Source organism: Chiloscyllium plagiosum, chromosome 6 (genome assembly GCF_004010195.1).
Source record: "Chiloscyllium plagiosum isolate BGI_BamShark_2017 chromosome 6, ASM401019v2, whole genome shotgun sequence".
In the NCBI taxonomy this organism is placed as follows: domain Eukaryota; kingdom Metazoa; phylum Chordata; class Chondrichthyes; order Orectolobiformes; family Hemiscylliidae; genus Chiloscyllium; species Chiloscyllium plagiosum.
In genome coordinates, this window is record NC_057715.1 from 100,542,881 (window position 1) to 100,564,284 (window position 21,404).

At 42.4% G+C, this 21,404-nt stretch overlaps 1 protein-coding gene across 3 annotated transcripts in view; it reads right to left on the reverse strand.

Annotated features, from left to right (window-relative positions):
* The window catches only part of LOC122550880 (phospholipid-transporting ATPase VD-like), a 178,579-nt gene extending 157,956 nt beyond the window's left edge, over window positions 1–20,623 (reverse strand). For all 3 annotated transcript variants that reach the window (XM_043692279.1, XM_043692278.1, XM_043692277.1), the window contains exon 1: window positions 20,520–20,623. The gene's annotated coding sequence lies outside the window, so the exon portion shown is untranslated. The remainder of the gene's footprint in view (window positions 1–20,519) is intronic.
* Between the last annotated feature and the right edge of the window lie 781 nt (window positions 20,624–21,404).

The following is a 21,404-nucleotide window of genomic DNA, read 5'->3' on the forward strand; positions in this document are numbered from 1 at the left end:
TTTCACCACATTCCATTGCTTGGCCCAACACCTCCATTCCGGTTAGATTCACACATGTATTGGGACATAATTTTAACCCTTTCACCACACGCTGGAAAATGGGACTAGATTAATTTAGAGCATCTGGTTGGCATGCATGAGTTGAGCTGAAGGGTCTGTTTCTGTGCTGCACAACTCAATGTCTCTAATTGCCTATCTACTGTTAACCCTTTTAATAAGATTCTCCAATCCATCATCGCCAATTTATATCTCAAACTTACATTATTCCCTTTATTTCAATTCAGGACTCTAGTTTCAGATTCAACTACTTCACTTTCTATCTTAAAAAAGAACTCTGTCACATTATAGTCATTCTTCCTCAAAGGACCTCACCCAAGATCTTTAATTAATCTATTTTCATTCCACAGTATCCAATCTAGAACTATCTGTTTTCTGTTTGGTTTCTCAATATATTTATCTATAAAACCATTATATGCACAGTCCAAGAAATCTTCCCATACCATTTCATTGCTCATTTGGTCAGTCTAATCAATACTTAAATTCTAGTCACTCATGATTACAGTTTCACCTTTAGTACATCCATCTCTGATTTCTTGTATCCCTTACATCACCATTACTATTTATGGGCCTGTGGATAACTCCCAACACTTTGTCCCTTAATGTTCCTTATCTCCTTTCAGACAGATTCCATGTTATGGTTTTCTGAGCCAAGCTCTTTCTTCACTGCTGCATTAAGTAAATCCTTTACCAGCAATGCTACCTCAAGTCCTTTCCATTTTTGATTTCAATTCCTCAATAATGAATACCTCTGGATGGTCAGTTCTCATCCTTGATCATCCTGCAACTACATCTCCATAAAAAACAAATATATCATAACTGCTTATATCTATTTGTATGGCTAATTAATCTACCTTATTGCAAATCCTCCACACATTAAGATACAAAACCTGAGACTTACTTTTCTGACCGTATTAGTCATATTAGCTGAATTTTGCAAGATGGACACTTTTTTTTGCCCAAGTTTTGTCTGCCTTTCATTTTTGTTTCTTACTTTTCAGTCTTTTTCTTTTTATCCTCATTTCCTTGTTCTGTATTTTCCTGTTCAAACTCCTAGCCACCTGCCACTCTAGTTTAAACCCTCTCTGACAACACTAGCAAATGCCCTGTTCTGAGGGAACCTGTTCTTCTCCTGCCCAGATGTAATCTGTTTTGCTTATGCCATTCCCACCTTCCAAGAACCAGTATCAATGTCTTAGGAACTAGAATCCCGCCCTTCTATACTGTTGGGTATATCCTAATGTTTGTACTTTAGCTAACAAATGACACTGTTAGTAATCCTACTACCTTTGAGGTCCTACATTTTAATTTACATCTTAGGCCCCTGTATTCTGTTTGTAGCAGCTCATCCCTTTAATTTCTACTCATGGTTTTGGCACTGATATTACCATACCACATCTATTCACCATCCCTCTTCAGAATGCCCATTGGCGCTCTGGCACATCAGTGACCCTGGCACCAGGGAGGCAACACACCATCCTGGAGTCTCTTTCGTGATCACATAAATGCCCATCTGTTCCCCTCACTATTGAATCCTCTATCACTGTAGCATTTCCAATCTTCTTAATCTTTTCTTGAATACCAGAGCCATCCATGGTGCAATAGACTTGGTCACCACTCCTATCCCCTGGTTAGTCTTCTCACTTGACAGCATCCAAAGCAGCACATCGGTTAGAGATAAGGATGGGTAGAACTATCAGGGAACCAGCAAAGTTCTCCATCATAAGTCACCAAAGTTTTCCTCATTGGGGCCAAGAGAAGCTGGCCGTCTCCAATTAAAACTCGACCTGTTTAGTACAGATTGTGTCAGAATAAAACATTAGAACAAATTACACTTCAGATCAAACAACTGAAGTTGAAGCAGTCCATGTCCAAATGCAGCAAGACCTGGACAGTATCCTGGTTTGGGTTGACAAGTGGCAATTAACATTGGTGCCACATGAGTGCCAAGCAATGACTATCTCCAGCCAGAGAGAATCTACCCATTACCCCATGGCATTCAATGGCATTACCATCAATCATTCCTCCACTATAAACATCCTGGGGTTTACCATTGACCAGAACTGAACTTGACCTATCGCATAACTACTTTAGTTACAAGAGCAGGTCAGTGGCTAAATATCCTTGGTGAATAACTCACCACTTGACTCCCCAAAATTTGTCCACTATTTATAAGATGCAAGTCAGGAGTGTGATGGAATACTCCCCACTTGTCTGGATGGGTGCAACTCCAATAATCCTCAAGAAACTTGACACCATCCAGGATAAAGCACCAAATCCACAAACATTTGCTCCCTCTGGCACTGATGATCAGTAACAGCAGTGTGTGCCATCTACAAGATGAATTGCAGAAATTCATCAAAAATCCTTAGGCAGCACTTTTCAAACCCGCAATGACTTCCACCTAAAAGGACAAGGACAACTGATTCAGAGGAATACCGCCACTTACAGTTCGCTCCAAGCCACTCACCATGCTGATTTGGAAATATATCACTGTTCCTTCAGGGTCAATGGGTCAAAATTCTGGAATCCTACCTTAATGGTATTGTGGATCTCCCCACAGAAGATGGGCTGCAGAGTTTCAAGAAAGCAGCTGAACAAACATCATCTCAAGGACAAACAAGATGGGCAATAACCGATGTAGTCAATGATGCCGATGTCCCGCAAATGAATGAATAGAAAAGTGTTGTCTTGTGTGCCCTTTATATTTGTATGTGGTGAACACTGCAGGAATGGATAGCCAAGTATTTGTTTCTCAATCATCCTTTCAAAGCCAATGTCTGGCTTTTTGAGTTCATTAAGTATCAACAAGCAGAGGATCTGAAATTAAAGCTGAAATCCTGCTTGTACATGCAAACCCTGCTCACATGCTTTTCTGCAGTTTGTTATGGATTCAAACTACTATTCCCTCTGAAAATTGCTGCAGCCAAAATTTTAAAGGATCCTTATTTGACAGGGTTCTCTGCTTCGTGCTTTGTGAACTGGCTCCGTGCTGTACTATTTGAACTGGTTCATTATCTTGTTTTCACTGTTGCTACTGTAAATATCTACCCTGATTTGACCTGTTGGTTCATTAGGAAAAATGTTTGTTGTGGTTGATATAATCAACCATCAGATGCAATAGAGGCATTGTCTGCAAAAACAAACTGTTTGCTTGAGAGGTTACATGGTGATGTATCTCTGTGCTAAAATAAGTATCAACTATATTTAAGTAATGCTCCATTGTCCTTTGGCAATTTAAATGAGCATCATGTCATATTCTGAATTTTTTTTTCACTATTTCGATCATAGTGAACTTTATGCACTGGTCCACTCATTTGTAACTCCAACTGTTAATTCATGTCTACGATTCACATTGGACAGTTCCACAGCAATAAGGAAAACAATGAAAGAGCTGCATTTGTATTGCACCTTTCACAACCACTGGAGGTGTCAAAGTGCTTTATAGCCAATGAAGAGTTCTTGAAATGTCACTATTGTAATGCAGGAAACGGCAGCCAGTTTGCACACTGTTAGCTCCCAAAATTAGCAATGTGATAATGATCAGATTGTAATGATTGTAACATGCTCGGCCAGGTAGACCTCCTAGAATATGAGTTCCCTGATTGGTTAGTGTGGTTTAATCAGGGTGCCCTGGTTGACAGATCTATTCCGCTCTGTGGGACTTGATTGGCCAGGACCTGCTGGAGGTGTATGTCAGTATGCTTCGGGCAGGAACCATGAGTGAATCCATGAGGAAAGGCATCATCACCCTCATCTACAAGCGGAAGGGAGAGAGGGAAGAACTCAGAAATTGGAGACCAATCTCACTGTTGAATGCAGATTACAAAATTCTGTCAAAGGTAATCTCAACCGGGTCTGGTCTGCTCTGGGGTCGGTGATTTACCCTGACCAAACCTGTGCTGTATCGGGCAGGAAGATCACTGAGAGTCTCGCACTCCTCAGGGATACAATCGCCTATGTGCAGGACAGAGGGTTGGACACCTGCTTGATCAGCTTGGACAGGAGAAAGCCTTTGACAGGATATCACACACGTTTATGAGAGATGTTCTCTCCAAAATGGGCTTTGGGGAGGGAATCTGCAATTGGATCAGACTGCTCTACACCAACATCGTCAGTGCAGTCTCAATCAATGGGTGGGAATCAGATAGCTTCCCAGCCAGATCTGGAGTCAGGCAGGGCTGCCCTCTCTCTCCTGCCTTGTTTGTGTGCTGCAGAGAGCCATTTGCCGAGTCCATCAGGAAGGATGTGAGCCTGAGAGGGGTGAATATTCCTGGAAGCGGGGGCCTGCAGGTTAAAGCCTCCCTGTACATGGATGACGTCGCCATTTTCTGCTCGGATCTGCTGTCCGTGCGCAGACTCATGTGTATATGTGACCAGTTTGAACGGGCCTCGGGGGCCTAGGTAAACCGAGGCAAGAGTGAGGCCATTCTCTTCGGGAACTGGGCCGACCAATCCTCTATCCCCTTCACCGTCAGGACTGACCACCTGAAGGTGCTGGGTATTTGGTTTGGGGGAGCTGGGGCATGCGCCAAGCCTTAGGTGGAGCGATCAGCAAAGTGAGGCAGAAACTGGGCAGATAGAAGCTACGGTCGCTCTCCATCGCGGGAAAAATCCTGGTCATCAGGTGTGAGTGACTGTCATTGCTGTTATACATGGCACAGGTCTGGCCTATTCCCAGAACCTGTGCCGCTGCAGTCACCCAGGCCATCTTCCAGTTTATATGGAGATCAAAGATGGATCAGGTCCGAAGGGACTTGATGTATAAAGATCTGGGTAATGGGGGAAAAAATTCACCCAATGCCACCCTCACCCTGATGGCCACCTTTGTGTGTGGCTGCATCAAGCTGTGCGTGGATCCCTGGTACGCAAACACCAAGTGTCACTACGTACTGAGGTTCTACCTGTCCCCGGTGTTGCGAAGGATGGACCTGGCCTTGCTGCCACGGAACGCTCTGAGTAGTTGGACTGTTCTGTATCACCTGTCCTTCGTGGAGAGGTTTATGAAGAAAAACACCTTTGACAACAAGTCCATCAGGAAGTGGTCAGCACGTAGTGTCCTTGAGACCCTTCGGGAAAAAGAGAGGACGGATCCTATCGAGCGGTTCACTGAGCAGACTGTCAAAGCCATTTGGCAGAATGCCTCATCGCCAGAACTTTCTAACAAGCACCAAGTCGTGAGAAGGGCTGGCGGTGAGAAAGGCTCTGCCTGTGAGATCCTTTATGCACGCCTGGACTCTCAGCCGCACCGCACGCTGCCCTCGAAGCGGCTGCGGGGGGGATGAGACTGTCACACACTTCCTTCTGGAATGTGCCTACGCAGAAGGAAGTCTGGAGAGGAATGCAGTGGTGTTTGTCGAGGTTCGTCCCGAGCAGCACCATGACACGGGACTCTGTGCTCTACAGTCTGTTCCCCGGGATGCACACCGAGACGAACATCAACTGTGCCTGGAGGATCATCAACGTGGTGAAGGACGCTCTCTGGATGGTCCGAAAGCTGTTGATCTTCCAGCTGAAGGAGTTGACCCCGACTGAGTGCTGCAGACTGGCACATTCCAAGGTCCAGGACTACGTGTTGAGGGACGCGCTGAAGCTTGGGGCAGCTGCCGCCAAGGCGCGGTGGGGAAAGACCACCGTGTAACATCTGCCTGCCTAAAGAAGAACAGGGGGCCCACGCAGTCATTTGGGCTCCGCTGACGCCTCAGTTAAAAATGTAATCGTACAGACCTGGATATAGGAATGATTACTCTGTCTCTGTATACCAAGAAATGGAATGTTTACAGATGTATGGCATGATCAATTGTACAGATCATCAAAATATTTTATGAATAAAGTATATTTTCGAAATAAAAAAATAACCAGGAGTGTCAGACATTCTGTTCACTCTGAGAGCTGGCTCTGAGGAAGCTGGATCATTATCAAGGGCTCTCCGTGTGTTATTAAAGGGTGACTTGGTGACAGGATACCAGCCTCTGTGGAGATATTTCACAGATAATCTGTTCTTTTTTCGTGTGGTCATGATTGACTATTAGTCATGACATGTGAGATAACTTCACTTCTTTCAATTTGTGTCATGTCATATTTTATATCCCCCGACTATTATCCTGAGCGAGATCTGGTATTGATATGTGATGTCTCCTTGTATGGCATCAGTATAGCATTAGTTTGTAGGTGGCCCTATGAAGAGAAATGCCTAATACCACGTGCATCCAGGATTTTGGCTAATGCAGAGTGTAAATGCGCCCTGGTAGAGAAGGAAGGTTTAACTAGATAAACCCTGGCCTCAGTTATACTTCATCCATGCCTATCCTTTCATGGGCTCAGTGTTCTTCATCATTGTTGGATGCCCACTCAATGTGGCGGGATGCGCATAGAGTTCATTTGTCAAACACGGGGATGAAGATAAAAAAACTGCGCACATCTTTTACAGTACATGGACTCCTGGAAATATTCATCACAGATAATAGGATAATGGGTTTACCATCAGGGAATTTGAGTTTAGGTCTTTCCTTGGGCTGGTGAATTATTACAGAATGTTCATCTGTGACCTGGTCTCCATCCTGGCACCATTGTATCAACTCCTAAAAAGGGTCACCCATGGAAATAATCACATAGCTAATGTGTAACTCTCTGGAAAGAGAATAAACAAATAAGGACATTGAACATCCAATGGTCTGGCAGAAAGAGCAGTCCAAACCATGAAAGCAAATTTAAAGAAACAGTCTCCAGCCTCACGAGATACAAAACTGTCCCAGTTCCATTTTAACTCTAATACCCCTCTCCCCCACCTCATAGAACTACAGGGATAGCTCCAGCAGAATTGCGACTGGGGAGAAACCTCTGCGCCAGGTTAACTCTGATCTTCCCAAGTGTGTGTGTATGTGTATGCGTGTGTGTGGATTTGGGGTGGGTGCTACAGGAACGGGGTGAAACAGCATCAGGAACACCTGCTAGACATAATACATCACCAAGTGTTGAAGTCACATCAGTATTGGAGATGGACACGACAGATGTTGACCCTTCGACATCTTTGTCACTTGAAGAAGATAATTAATTTCTTCTGAGACGCTCCAGGTGTAAGAGGTGAGCAACGGTGTATTACATGCTGCCTGTATCCGAGGCCGGGTATGCCCAGTGCTAAAACAACCCATTAGGAGCTACAAGAAAAAGAACCAACTGATGTGCAGACTCAGAGGGAGAGGGAAATCATGATTATGAAAAGGTCAGCCAGTTGGACCTCATAGAATATGAGTTCCTTAATTGGTGCTGTTAATCTGGCCCATTCAGGGAGCCCTGGCTGACAGATAGAAACAGGAGATCCTGTTCACCCTGACAGCTGGCTCAGAGGGAGCTGGATCAGTATCAAGAACTCTCTACCTATAAATAAAGGGTGACTTGGTGATGGGGTACCAGCCTCTGTGGAATTATTTCACAGGTAATCTGTTTTTTTTGTGGTCATGTTTGACTATTAGTCATGACATGTGGGATAACTCGACTTCTTTCAATTAGTGTCATGTCATGTTTTACATCCCCTGAGTAGGCAGATGGCACTTTGGTTTAATGTCTAATCTGAAAGATGGTACTACCAACAGTGCAGCACTCCCTCAATGTTGCAGTGGAATGTCAGCTGGGATGTTTTGTGCTCAAATCTTGCATTGGGACTGCAATCCAGAACTGTCTGATTCAGAGGTGAGAGGGCTACCAACCAAACCACAGCTGACACATTTATAACTAAGAAAATGATTAATCTCTCTTTAATAAGGCAGCCGAGTTCAAAGTACAGCCTGTAGTTTAACATTGATTCGCAAACTGCATTCTACACAACATTGTAAATGTATGTACATTTTGACCCCGGAGCTCTGTTTATAAGATGCCCAGTCTTTCAATTCTATTTTCCGAGTATTTTGTAAACTTGGCTTCATGCCAGGTTGGATTGATACCGTCCATGTAGCTCAGTCAGAATGAATTGGCTTCGTTCAGGGAGAAAGTCCCATGCTGCCTGCATGTAGGACATGTTAAGAGTTTATTTGGTTGCCATTTTTGCAGGGATTCCCATCTTTGACCACTCCATACTGGTGAGAATTCAATGATATAGCTCCAACCCAGATTGTGTACCCATGCAGTTTGGATTTCAAACTACTTAAATTATTGCTGAAGAAAATAAGAACTCATACAAAGGAAAGTAAGTTTCTTCCAACATCAGTTTTAAGAGGGAATAATCTAGGATGCTGTAGTGAAGAGTGATGAAAGTTGATGCAATACAGCTAAAATCTTTTCAGAGGCAACTGAATAACTAATTGAAGTAGAGTGGACCAATGACAGAGCACTTTCAAAGAGGCTGGTGCGAGCACAATGGGCTGAATAGCCTTTCCCTCTGCTGTATGATTCACAGTAATTCTGTAAGGGTGCTTTCACTCCCTATACAGATGGGTCTGTCTATTCCAAAATCATTTACAGATTAATTCAAGTTCATTCATAATACTTCACTTCCTCATTCCAATGCAAACAGCCTTCTTTCCCTCTGGACTAATGAGAGGTTAGCTAGGGATGCATTACTAGGAGTTGGCACATAACTTAGCATATTTGCTACACCCTTTTTGTAATCTTTAACATAAATGCTTTGGATTACCTGTAACCACATCCAGTACAACCATTCACTCCTTACTGCTATTAAACCATTCATTTCCACAGCTCTGACATTTTGCACAATGTCTTCTACACTTTCAGCCTTCCAGGTCCCATATTCCGGCATTCCCTCTCAAAATCTCTCTGCCCTTTTCATCTCATTTTCGTCCTCAAATAGCCTCTTTAAAAACCTAGTTTTTCTGCACTATTTGGTCACTCCCTGCGAATAGCAACTTCTTTTCCCTGTCATTCATTTTCTTTTCTTTGATTCCACCTCTGATTTGATTTGGAGATGCCGGTGTTGGACTGGGGTGTACAAAGTTAAAAATCACACAACACCAGGTTATAGTCCAACAGGTTTAATTGGAAGCACTAGCTTTCGGAGCGACGCTCCTTCATCAGGTGATTGTGGAGGGCTCGATCGTAACACAGAATTTATAGCAAAAATTTGCAGTGTGATGTAACTGAAATTATACATTGAAAAATTGAGCGTCGCTCCGAAAGATAGTGCTTCCAATTAAACCTGTTGGACTATAACCTGGTGTTGTGTGATTTTTAACCTCTGATTTGGAATGCTTTCCCATGCTACAGGTTTCTTTTTGGTAGCTATCAATCTAAAACCTCAATCCTCTCAACATGCAAAACAAAACATTTCCCTCCAAATTTAGACCGATTATGAGCAGCAGATTGAAAGCTCATATTTGGTGAGGATTGTTTTCCAAAGTGTTCAATGTTCTCTGCGAAACTATCATTTCTGCCAAATCTCTGGCACACTGATAATTCAATGGTTGCAGTACTCTGCAGGTTATTCTGCTATTCTGACAGCTGTGACTTATTTTGAGATTTCCAATTCATCTTTTGGGTAATTTGTTTACTTTTTAGAGCAGTGAGTTTAACCAGTTCATCTGATCATGCCTCACATTTGACAAGCCACAATTCAAAGTGACCAGTAGTGTCATTGAGAACTGAGGCCTGTGCTACCCCATTGCTTTTTAATTGAATAACCTATTGATTATTAAGAAAAAAAATTAGGCTCAAGACACTACTTTAATAGTGATGTAACATTGAACTGAATATATTATAATGCTCTTTTCTGATGGCCAATTTATAGTGGTACTTCCAGATTTTGCAAATCCTGATGACTATTAATTACAGGACAGTGACTCAGCAATATTTTTGCATTACTCTCTCATTGAGCTATTGGCACTGTTGGCAAAGCCAGCATTCATGGTCAATCTCTAACGGCTCCTTACCTGATTTCAGAGGCCAACAATATTGCTGTTGGTCTGCAGGTCAAACCAGGTAAGGATAACTGAATCCCAAATGACATTACCAAAGCAATTGGACTTTTACAACACTTGCTGCCTCGGTCATTATTTAGACCAGCTTTCTGTGGACTGTAGTGATTAAGGAAGGCAGCTCACCACTGAAATAACTCCACAGAGGCCGATATCCTGTCAGCGAGTCACCCTTTATTTACTGAGTGTGGTGCTGGAAAAGCACAGCAGGTCAGGCAACATCTGAGGAGCAGGAAAATCGATGTTTCGGGTAAAAGTCTTTCATCAGGAATGAACTTCAATCAGGGAAGTCAATTTTTATGAGGTCCACTAGGCTGACCTCATTACAATCATGACAGCCACCACCTTTTCAAGGGCCAATTAGGGACAGGCAATAAATACTGGCCAGCCAGCAACGACCCCATCTCACAAATGAATAAAAATATGCCTCTGATAGACTCATCCCCTGGCAATACCAATACACCAGCACCTCCAGCTGTGTACTGGGAAGGGTGCAGTTGGAACATGGGTATTGTGCCCTCAGAAATGAATGCCACTTAAGATGAGGATCAGCAGCCTGTGCAGGAAGAGTAAAGGCGTTGGCATTAGGAAGCCAGAGGTAGGATTCAAGGACACATAAAAGGAAGATATAATCTAAAGGCAGAACTGGAGGTAACTGGATGTAACGAATAACGAATGTCAATGAAGGGTATAATCCTGCAGGAAACCAATTAAAGAATTCTGTGTCCTTATCATTGTACCATCTCATTGGTGGATGTACGCAGGTACATTATCCATGTTGAAGGTGCCCACTTCACCAAGATTGGATGATGCTTCAGATTAAGCCATTACACATCAAAGGCACTGGGTCCATTGCTAAATCCAGTCAGGTGGAACTCTGTCTTACATTCCTACAGGAGTCTTGGTCATTGTGATAGGCTGCTTACTCTCCATAACAGAAATATTGAAACCAACAGGAACAGGCCATCAAATCTTTCAGACGAAAGCGAGGACTGCAGATGCTGGAGATTAGAGTCAAGATTAGAGTGGTGCTGGAAAAGTATAGCAGGTCAGGCAGCATCTGAGGAGCAGGAAAATCGATGTTTCGGGCAGGACCCCTTCATAAGGAATGATTCCTGATGAATGGCTCCTGCCCAAAATGTCGATTTTCCTGCTCCTCAGATGCTGCCTAATCTGCTGTGTTTTTCTAGCACCACTCTAATTTGACGTCAAATTTTTGAGCCTGCTCTGCCATTTAATGTGATCATAGCTGACCCTTTACCTTAATGCCATATTCCCGCTATCTCCCACACCCATGATGCTGTTAAAAGGTGAAAAAATAGCCTTATTTTGTACCTTGACTTTCACGATCTTCTGTGGTAAAAAATTCCAAAGGTTTGCTACTTTTTGAGCAAAGGTACTTTTCCACCTCTCAGTCCTAAATAGCCTATCCCCCAACCCCAGCCAAGGAAAACATCCTCCCTGCAACCAGTCTGCCCAGCCTTATGAGAATTTTATATCTTCCAATCAGATCTCCTCTCATTTTTCTAAAGTCTGTTAACACAGGCCCAGTTGAACAAATCTCTCCACAAAGGAGCCCTGCCATTCCCAGCATCAGCCCAGTGAACCTTCTTTCTCTATGGCAAGTACACTCTTTCTTAGGTATGGAGACTGAAACCGCACATGATACTCCAGGTGTGATCTCACAAAAGCCCTATATAACTGCATTACAACATCTTTATTTCTGAAATCAACTTCGTCTGCAGTGAAGGTCAAAACACCATTTGCTCTAAAAATTGCCTATTGCATCTACCTGTTTAATTTTGTTTACTCATGTATAGGAACACCCAGATCTCATTGTGTATCCAGTATATCATTATTTGAATAATGCTCTGCCTGTTTTTCTTATCAAAGTGTATAACTTCACATTTAATCACAGATTCTGCCACTTGTTTGCTCACTCTTGGATAAATCACCTGAAGTCTCCTTACTTATTCCTCACAAATTACTTTAGTTTCATCAGTCAATTTGGAAATATTGCATTAAGTTCACTCAAAAAGGCCATTTATATATATCACACTCAGCAGGGACCCAAGTACTGATCCATGTGGTAGCTTGCTTATGACTGGAAAAAAATGTCTAATTTATACCCAATCTGTTTGGTTTCTGTTATTGTCAATCCATATCACCCCAATCCCACATTGCATTCTTGTGCAACCTCACATTATAGAAAAATCACGCTTTAGAAACAGCGCTTAAAGTGTTGGTGATGTAATTGCGTAACAGCCAACACACATTTTAAAAGTTTGCACTTTAGAAACGGTATCCCCAATTTGTCAATCACATTACAGCGAATTTGTGTTGACAAAATGTGTGTTATAACAGAACAATCTATACTGTAATTTTGCCTGCTAACTTCTTAGTAAGGACTTTATCAAAAGCCCTCATAAAATCCAAATATATGATATCTACTGATACTCCCTTTTCTATTCTAGTAGCTATATCCACCGAAAAAACTCCAGTCAATTTGTTGACTATGATTTGCTTTTCATAAACCCATTCAGGCTTTGTCCAATTCTGTATATGTTTTCTAAATGTTCTTTCATCATATCTTTTATATTAACATCATGTTTTCCCATACTACATATGTTAGGTTACATGATCTGTAAGTTTCTATGTTTTTGCTGCCTCGCTTCTTGAATAGTGGGATTACATTTGCCACCCTCTAATCTGTAGGATCTACACCAGGGTCTATAGAATTTTGGAAGGTGATCTCCAATGAATCTAATATTTTCAGGGGCATTTACTTCAGTATCTCAATCTGGGATGTAGATGATCAGTCCCTGAGGATTTGACAGCCTTTACCTTACTGCCTGAGGTGATAGTATAGGCAGATTCAATCATGGATTTCCAAAGAGCATCAGGGGTGGAATGGTGGCTCAGTGGTTAGCACTGCTGCCTCACAGTGCCAGGGACCCAGGTTCAATTCCAACCTTAGGTGACTATCTGTGTGGAGTTTGCATATTCTCCCCATGTCTGTGTGGGTTTCCTCTGGATGCTCTGGTTTCCTCCCACAGTCCAAAGGTATGCAGATCAGGTGAATTGGCGATGCTAAATTGCCCATGCTGTTAGGTGCATCATTCAGAGGGAAATTGGTCTGGTTGGGTTACTCTTTGGAGGGTTGGTGTGGACTTGTTGGGCCAAAACGCCTGTTTCCACACTGTATGGAATCTAATCTATAAAGATAAATACCTGAGGGGGAAAGAAATGCAGATTTTTAAGGAAAGGTCGGTGAGTAGGACTCATTAATTTACTCTCGCACAGATTTGGCATGATCTCCATAAGCTGTCTTTTGTATGACTCTACGATTCTAATCCTGATAAGGGGTAGATAGAAATTGGATAGGGTATAAATCAATCACTCATTCAGTAAGAATTTGTTTTGTGCGGTTGGTGGAAACCATTTCTGAACCCTCCCTTTTGAATTGTCGCCTGGGAATAAGTTTCAGGTGACACCAAAGATTTTACCGAAGGCATAGGGGATTGAGCTGCCAGTTCACCTGTGCAGAAGTTACTTACAGCAGAGAATGGGCAAATGCTTTCACTTCTGATGCTGCAATAGATTAGTGAACGTGGCTTTTGGAGGTGCTGGCTTTTTAAATGAGTCGTTTGCTCCCTCTAGTTACAATAATTCCAAGCCACCACTTTGCAGAAGGACAAGGGCAATATCAACCAGCTTCAGTCCAAGACAGGAAACAATAGCAATAGCTTTCACTTATATAGCACCTTCAATTTAATAAGTTGTTGAAAACAATTGATCTGACGTGGGAACATACACAAAGAAGTTTCAGGACCATTGACCAAAGATGTGATGAAAAGAGTAGATTTTAAGATGCATTTTAAAAAAAGAAAGAGAAATATTATTCTCTTAATCCAGAGCCTGGATTCTTGGTAGTGATGATGCCCCGAAATACTTTTCACAATGTCTTCAAGATGCATGTGGCAATAAATAAATCATCCATCATTTATTCAACATGGCTGAATCTTCCCACTGTTTGGATAAGTGCCAGTTTGGAGAGTTTCGTGGAGGGTTTCCCTCTGTAGGCCCTGGCAGCTTTTCTCATGCAATCTTCCACTGCCCCCCTCAATAGTTATGCATCGGAGCTTGCTGTGGTAGAGGTAGAATTGATTGCCACTGTTGTGACCTTCCAGCCTTGACAGCATGCGTACCATGTTTAAACCCCAGCTGTACACCAGTCAGGAGCTGCCACTTAATGTCTGCAACTTGACTGGCATCGTTCAGGAGAAGATTGAGAAAGGGGAGTTGTCACCCATAGTTTGCAGACAGGTACCTGGAGGGTCCTGGTGAATGAGATGCTGGAGGGGAGGGCCTTGCTTTTTACTCAGGATCACCAAAAGAAGCACAACACGAGACACTGCCAGCTCAGACTGTAACAGCTACCCATGTCACTGCAGTGTCCCCAGGGAGAACAAACACCCAGCAATGCAGAAAGAAGGTCAATGACCTCCCCCCAAACCCTCACTCTCTGTAACAGTAACATCTTCTTTCCACTATCATACATTCACTCTAACTATGCCATTGCACATCCTTTCCACCAAGTATAATGGTCCACCACTTTCACTGTTACGCGTAGCTTCTAACCTCAATGGCTCGCTCCCACCTCACCTTTCCAAACTACTCAGCTTTCCTACCCTCTGCACTTTCTACACATTGCCTGGCGACACCTCACTGCCTTTCCGGTTGCCACAGTGTCACCAACAACTCTTTCAATCACTTCCATTAAATTTATATATCCTTTTCCCATAAGGCAGTCCCCATGCTCTCCCATGCTGCATCGACTCCCACCCTGACATTTGGATTTGCCCTATATAACAACCATTACCCCCTCTGTATCCAAGTGTAATGGCTCAAATCCCCACGCTTTCCTCAACAATGTCGATGCTGTGACTTTAGAAGTTACTTTGTCCTTTTTTTAAAAGAGGTTGTAAGGCAGAGGTACCAAACACTCTGGGATAATGTAAACTGCTTGTGAGGCATTGGGTTTTATTTTCAATATGTCCTGAATTGGTGTGACCAGCTCTCACAGATCCAGATTTCTGTGGCTTGTTTTTTTTTCCAAGTAGTACCAGAAGCTATTGGGGCCTCAACAGAGTTGGAAACTTTGCTTTTTTTTCTCCTGCTTGGGAAAACTGCACCAGAGAGTCTGTGTCTGAATTTTCCTTTTGCTGAGGGGTGTGTTTATGGGATCTGACTGTATTGTAACAGTTAGTAATAATGACTGTATCTGTAAGTTAGCTCGCTGAGCTGGAAGAGGCAGGATATACCACTCGCACTTCACCAGAGACTCTCACTGATGATGTTACCTAGTCATGGTGATGAAACGTATAAAAACAAACTTTCCAGCTCAGCGAGCTAACTTATATCCATATCCTCAATCTGAGCTACAAAACTTCCCAAAAATTGCTAAGCTACTGTATCTATTATTCTGTTAAGTTTCCAGTAGAGTTAAGTTATCCTAAGTTCCTCTTTCTTCGGTTGTATTTTAACTACAGTGTTTAAATAAATTTTGTTTTGATGAATGTCAAGCAGTTTGATCAATTACATTGCATCTGGAACAGATGTTTTACATTTACCTTTAAAATAAGAACATGTTAGGGTCTAAGCTACCTTCTTAAAATACTTTGAGGGGATCTGATCCATGACATGGACTGATTCCTGATAAACCCTGATAACCTTTACCCAAACCTGGACTGTCCTGTGAGGATAGCAGCAACTTAGGACAGGCCAGTCCTCTGACTGACGTCTCGATGGCTGACGTCTCGATGGAACTGAAGAGTGACAAATGCCCAGGATCTGATGGTTTCCAACCACAGATATATGAGGAGTTGGGCCACATTGCTGATGCCTGAACGATCAAGGTAAGACTTCCTTGTACAAACATTCCCCATGGGTCCTATATCTTATTGATTATTTATGTAATTATTGCCAGTTTACTTTCATTATCAATTTGCTTCTTTTGTTAGCATTTTAGTCTTTCACTGCTGCTCCTTAGAAAATTCCCAAGTCTCCCATTCGTTTTCTTTGCTCTGTATTCCTTAGTTTTTGATCACACTCTGTGCCTGCCTCTGTTAACCATTGGGGTCCATTCTTCACTTTGACTCCTCCTTTATAACTGGTATAAGCTTTTGTCTGACCATCATGAAATACCTGCTTGAATGTCTTTTACTACCTGTCCATTGAATATCCCCTTTAGTTTTTCAGTCAGCTTTTGACAACTCTCTTCATACCACAGTAATTGCTCTTATTTTAGTTAAGGACAATGGTTTGGGAGCCAAGGTGCTCTCCCTAAATTTGAAATTCTACCAAATTGTGATCGCTATTCCCTAGAGAATCTCGAACTACGAAATTTTGTAGTAATCCCACCTCATTGCACATTACTAGATCTAAAGTGGCTTGTTCCTGGGTAGATTGTGCAACATACTGCACAAAGAATCAATCCTTGATGTACTCTATAAATTCATCTTCCATGTCAGCCTGGATCATTCAGTTTGTCCAGTCAGCGTGTAGATAAAAATCAACCATGACAATTGCAGGTATCTGCTTATAATCTCCATTATTTTACACCTTATATTTTGCCATACAGTGTGGCAATCTTTCAACGACCTTTACCCGTGACGTGTTGTACTTGCTCTTTTGTATTTTCACCCAAACTGATTCCAGTTCACAATGTGCGGTACCTATCTCACCACTCAGCACCACACCGATATCTGTCTGTCCCTTTGATTGTTCAGTGCAGGCAAACATGTCAATCTGCCTGATTTTATTTCTGTGCTAAAAGGCAAGGCAGAGGTTCTGTGAGTGTTCAAGTCAGCACAAAGTAAGTGAGTGCTGAGAAAGAGTACTAAAACTCCCTGAGATGCTTCCTGTTTGGTGGGTAAGGTGTGTGCGTGTTCCTGTGCATGTATGTGTGTGTGAGCACATACATGTATCTGTGTTTACAAAGTAACCTGCCTGTCCCATTGCAGTGTAGCATGTCAGTGAGCTCCAAAGTGAAATGCTGAAGTGTCATCTGAGTAAATGTGAGGTTAGATATGAGGCTGGTGTTTTGCTGATGCCAACTCCCGTGAATGCAGGATGGAAACGATCACTGCCGGAGGAGTGTGCCATGAAATGTTGTGGAATGCTCACTGACATGGAGGCCTGGCAAACATACAGGCAGTGGCTCTGATGTTCAAATCAGGAACTGGCACTGTCCAGTTTCTCATCAATACCTGGGAGAATCATGATCTGAATAGAATTGTGGTGCAAATAGAATTGTTAGTTCATAATGAGATGCTAATGCCTGCGAATAGGCTCCTCACAGTCTCCAACCAGGATTCTCAACTAACAATTAAAATTTTAAACGGCAAAATCAGAGTTTTTTTTCTCTTGATGTTGGGAATCTCATTTTGTAATTCTTGCTACTTTCTTTTACGTATTTAATCGGTGTCCATATGACTCATAGGAAGATTCCACTGAGAGAGAGAGGCGGAGAGAGATAAAGAGAGAGAGAGAGGGAGAGAGACGGGTTTAGAGAGTGATTTTCAGGTCTTGCAGCCTAGGCAGATTAAGATAGTCCCATCACATGGGGAAAGATTAAAATCCGCGATGCTCAATACAGTAGAATTTGAACATTATAAAAATAGAAATTGCTGGAGAAACTCAACATGTCTGGCAGCATCAGCACAGAGAAGACAGCGTTAACATTTCAAATCAGGTATTTCCCTTTCGTAGTCACTGGACCCAAAGTGCTAACTGTTTTCTCTCCACAGATGCTGCCAGATCTGTCGAGTTTCTCCAGCAATGTCTGTTTTTGTTTCAGATTTCTATCATCCACAATTCTTCAGTTTATTATGAAATTGGAAGTTAGCTGAGGCCAGAGGAAGCTCCAAGATAGAGTGTGGGAAAATTATGAAAAACTGCATGGGAATTTTAAAATAAAGGATTTACCGAACAGGGAATCAATATCAATGAATATGTTTTGCATTGCTGGGTGAACTAGATGTGGTGTGATTTTTTTTCATTTATCTCATGGTTGTTCACAAGGTGGCTAATGTATTTTCTATATTTCAATCATACTTTCAGACATTCTTTCGATGCAAATGAGCTTTGGGAAGTTCTGCGATGACAAAAGGTCCTTAAGAACTCTCAGGTCTTTTATTCCTTTGCAGATTTGGAGCAAAGTTTTAGATTAGATTACATTCCCTACAATGTGAAAACAGGCCCTACGGCCCAACAAGTGCCCGCCGACCTTCTGAAGAGTAACCCACCCAGTCCCATTTCCCTCTGACTAATGCACCTAACACTAGGGGCAATTTAGCATAGTCAATTCACCTGGCCTGCACATCTTTGGACTGTGGGAGGAAACTGGAGCACCTGGAGGAAACCCACACAGACACGGGGAGAATGTGCAAACTCCACACAGACAGTCGCCCGAGGCCGGAATCGAACCTGGGACCCATGTGCTGTGAGGCAGCAGTAATGCACTCAAAATCAGCCACTCGTAGTGATTGAAAATTGGGCTCTTGGATGGGACTTTCTCAGTTCTATTTAAAGGTATTATCAATTTTGTAATTCATCTGTTTGAAAGCAGCTGCATCTTCCTGTGGTTAAACAGGCTTATATCATATCTCAACCTTTTTAATTGCAAAATCTCAATCTTAATGTCCACTTCAGATTTTTAATCAGTAAAGGAATTTGAGGTTATGGGGAAAAAGCAGGGAAGTGGATTTGAGGACTATTAGATCTCACTGAATAGCAAATTGCATGCCTCACTCTCTCTACGTACCTTATGAGCTGTGTGTTCTTGTTTGATATGATCTGTCTGTACTACTCGCAAAACAAAGCTTTTCACTGTATTTAGGTACATGTGTTTATAATGAGTCAAATCAAATCAAAAACAGCCTTGATGGACTGAAATGCTCCTATTTTATGCTCCTACGATCTGTTGTAGATAACTGCATGCTATCAATCGATTATGCACTGTCAGCAAGAGTAGAACATTAGGAAATTAAAGCAGTTGAAGTAAAATGCCAATCAAGCCCAGGAGTACAGGCCTAGGGGCAGAACAGTGGCTCAGTGGTTAGCACTGCTACCGCACAGCGCCAGGGACCTGAATTCGATTCCACCCTCAGGTGACTGTCTGTGTGGATTTTGCACATTCACCCCATATCTCTGTGGATTTCCTCCCACACTGCAAAGATGTGCAGGTCAGGTGAATTGCTAAATTACCCATAGTATTAGGTGCATTAGTCAGGGATAAATGTCGGGTAGGGGAGTGGGTCACTCTTTGGTGGGTCAGTATGAACTTGTTGGCCCAAATGGCCTGTTTACATACTGTTGGGAATCTGATCTAAATATTATGGCTGATCTTAGAGTTTATCGCCTGCTCTTCCCCAGATCCATTGATTCTTTGAGCAACTAGAAGTCTTTTTCACTCAGCCTTAAATATGTTCAATGATGAAACATCTACAGGTCTCTGGGGTACAGAATTTTCAGTCTTCATAAGCTTTTGAGCAAATAAAACCTTCTTAAACCAGGTCGTTACTGAATCAATGAACAGTTAAAATCAACAGAGTGAGCCGCCGATTTAGACATTGACCATTCCTGATATTGATAAAATAGGGCAGGATCCTTTTAAACCAATGGAACCAAGGTCCGATTAAATGATCAGTTTTATCCAGGCTTCACTCCCTGAAGCTGCACCGCTGCAGGAAACAATCCATGTGGAGAAGATACCCTTCAGGAATGTCAAAAACATTCCTGCATGGGATGAGGAGGGGCTAGTCTCTTCTGCCCAGAATGGAGCACTGATGAAATCTTCCTGAAAACCCCTCTTCCCTCAACATTCCTGGAAGCAAAGAGGACAACCAGGAATAGTGTAGAGAAAGGAATGGCCATTCGCTCCCTCAAGCCTCTGCAAGAATCCGGTTAGATCCCCGTCCTCCATATCTTCGCTTACCAGCAAGTATTTTCATTCTGCATCCTCCTGCATCCTCAGGCATTGTGAAAGACTTGATAGTCAATTAACTCATTTTGAAATGCAGTTGCCAAGTAAAGAAATGCAGCAGCAAATTCACTCATAACGAGCTCTCTGACTAACAGCAATGAGATAAGTGACTGCCTGGGAGGCCCTGCTTGAACAACAAAGCAGCCTTAGCAAGTTTCCTGGAGATTCCGATCAGCTCAGTAAACAAAAGGTGTGTCAGGAGCGCAGTGGCGCAGGGCAGGTTCACAATGCCTGTAGCTTCGGCTGTTTGCAAGTTTTATTGTGAGAAGACTCTTGAAATTAAAGAGAATCTGCTACTCTCAACTACTCCCATGCGAACTTCGGCAGAGGATGAAAGAATCACATTGTGCCTAAGAAAGTATTTTAAAACAACTTACACCAACAGTGACCTTCCCCATAAATCCACTCCATTTATGAATGCATGAGCAGTTATACGCAAAACTACAAATTAAATAGCCGTCATTTGTTTTAAAAACTCCCCAAATTCTTACCTTATGATGATGCTTTTGGTTGAAATATTATCTTGCTCTCTTATATTAAAGGTCTAAATGATAAAAGGGCAGTTCCTTGTTTTATCCAATGCTGTCGACTGAGGGAACTCCCTCCGGCAGGTTTCTATGGTGACTTGGGTTATGGTTTTTTGGCAGCTGGCCAAAGAGGGAACTTGTTTTAGCAGTGCCAATGATTGAATGACAGTCAATTCTTCAATTTTGTCGCTTGTTTCTGATTTTGGTGGCCCTTTTTGATTGAATATGTGAAGAAAAAGATTGAAATGCGTACGAACCTATTGAATGTGATTTTTTTTTGGTCTCCTATGAGGGAAATTGTCTGTTTGAGCATAAAGAGAACTTTTATTTATTCATTCACAGGATGTGGGTAGGCTGGTGAGACCTGCACTTATTGCCCATCCCTCATTTGTTTTGGGAAAGTGGTGGGGAGTTGCTTTCTTGAAATATTGTGACTTGGGTTAGAGCAGCTGTTATCATGATTGTTCTATGAAGTAAAAACAGTGGAGTTCTTGATCAGGGTGATGAACATCTTAGAAGAAGACTGGGAGATGATAGTCTTCCCTTTTGCTCTCTATCCTTGGCCTTTTGGGTAATAGGAGTCAGTGGTTTGGGCAGGTAATGGAAGGAACCTTGGGGAGATGGTACACACAATGGGTTGGCAGAGCGTGAGGTTTAGGATGATGGATGACTTTATTCTTTTGGAGCTGACTTCTTAGAAATTGTTATCGCTGCACCCATCTCGACAGCTGGAGATTATTTTATCGCATGGAAACATTGGAATACAAGAACAAAGAACGAGGTTAAGGACAAGATAGAGTTTTTTTCATTATTCATTCATAGGATGAGGGTGTTGCTGGTTAAGTCAGC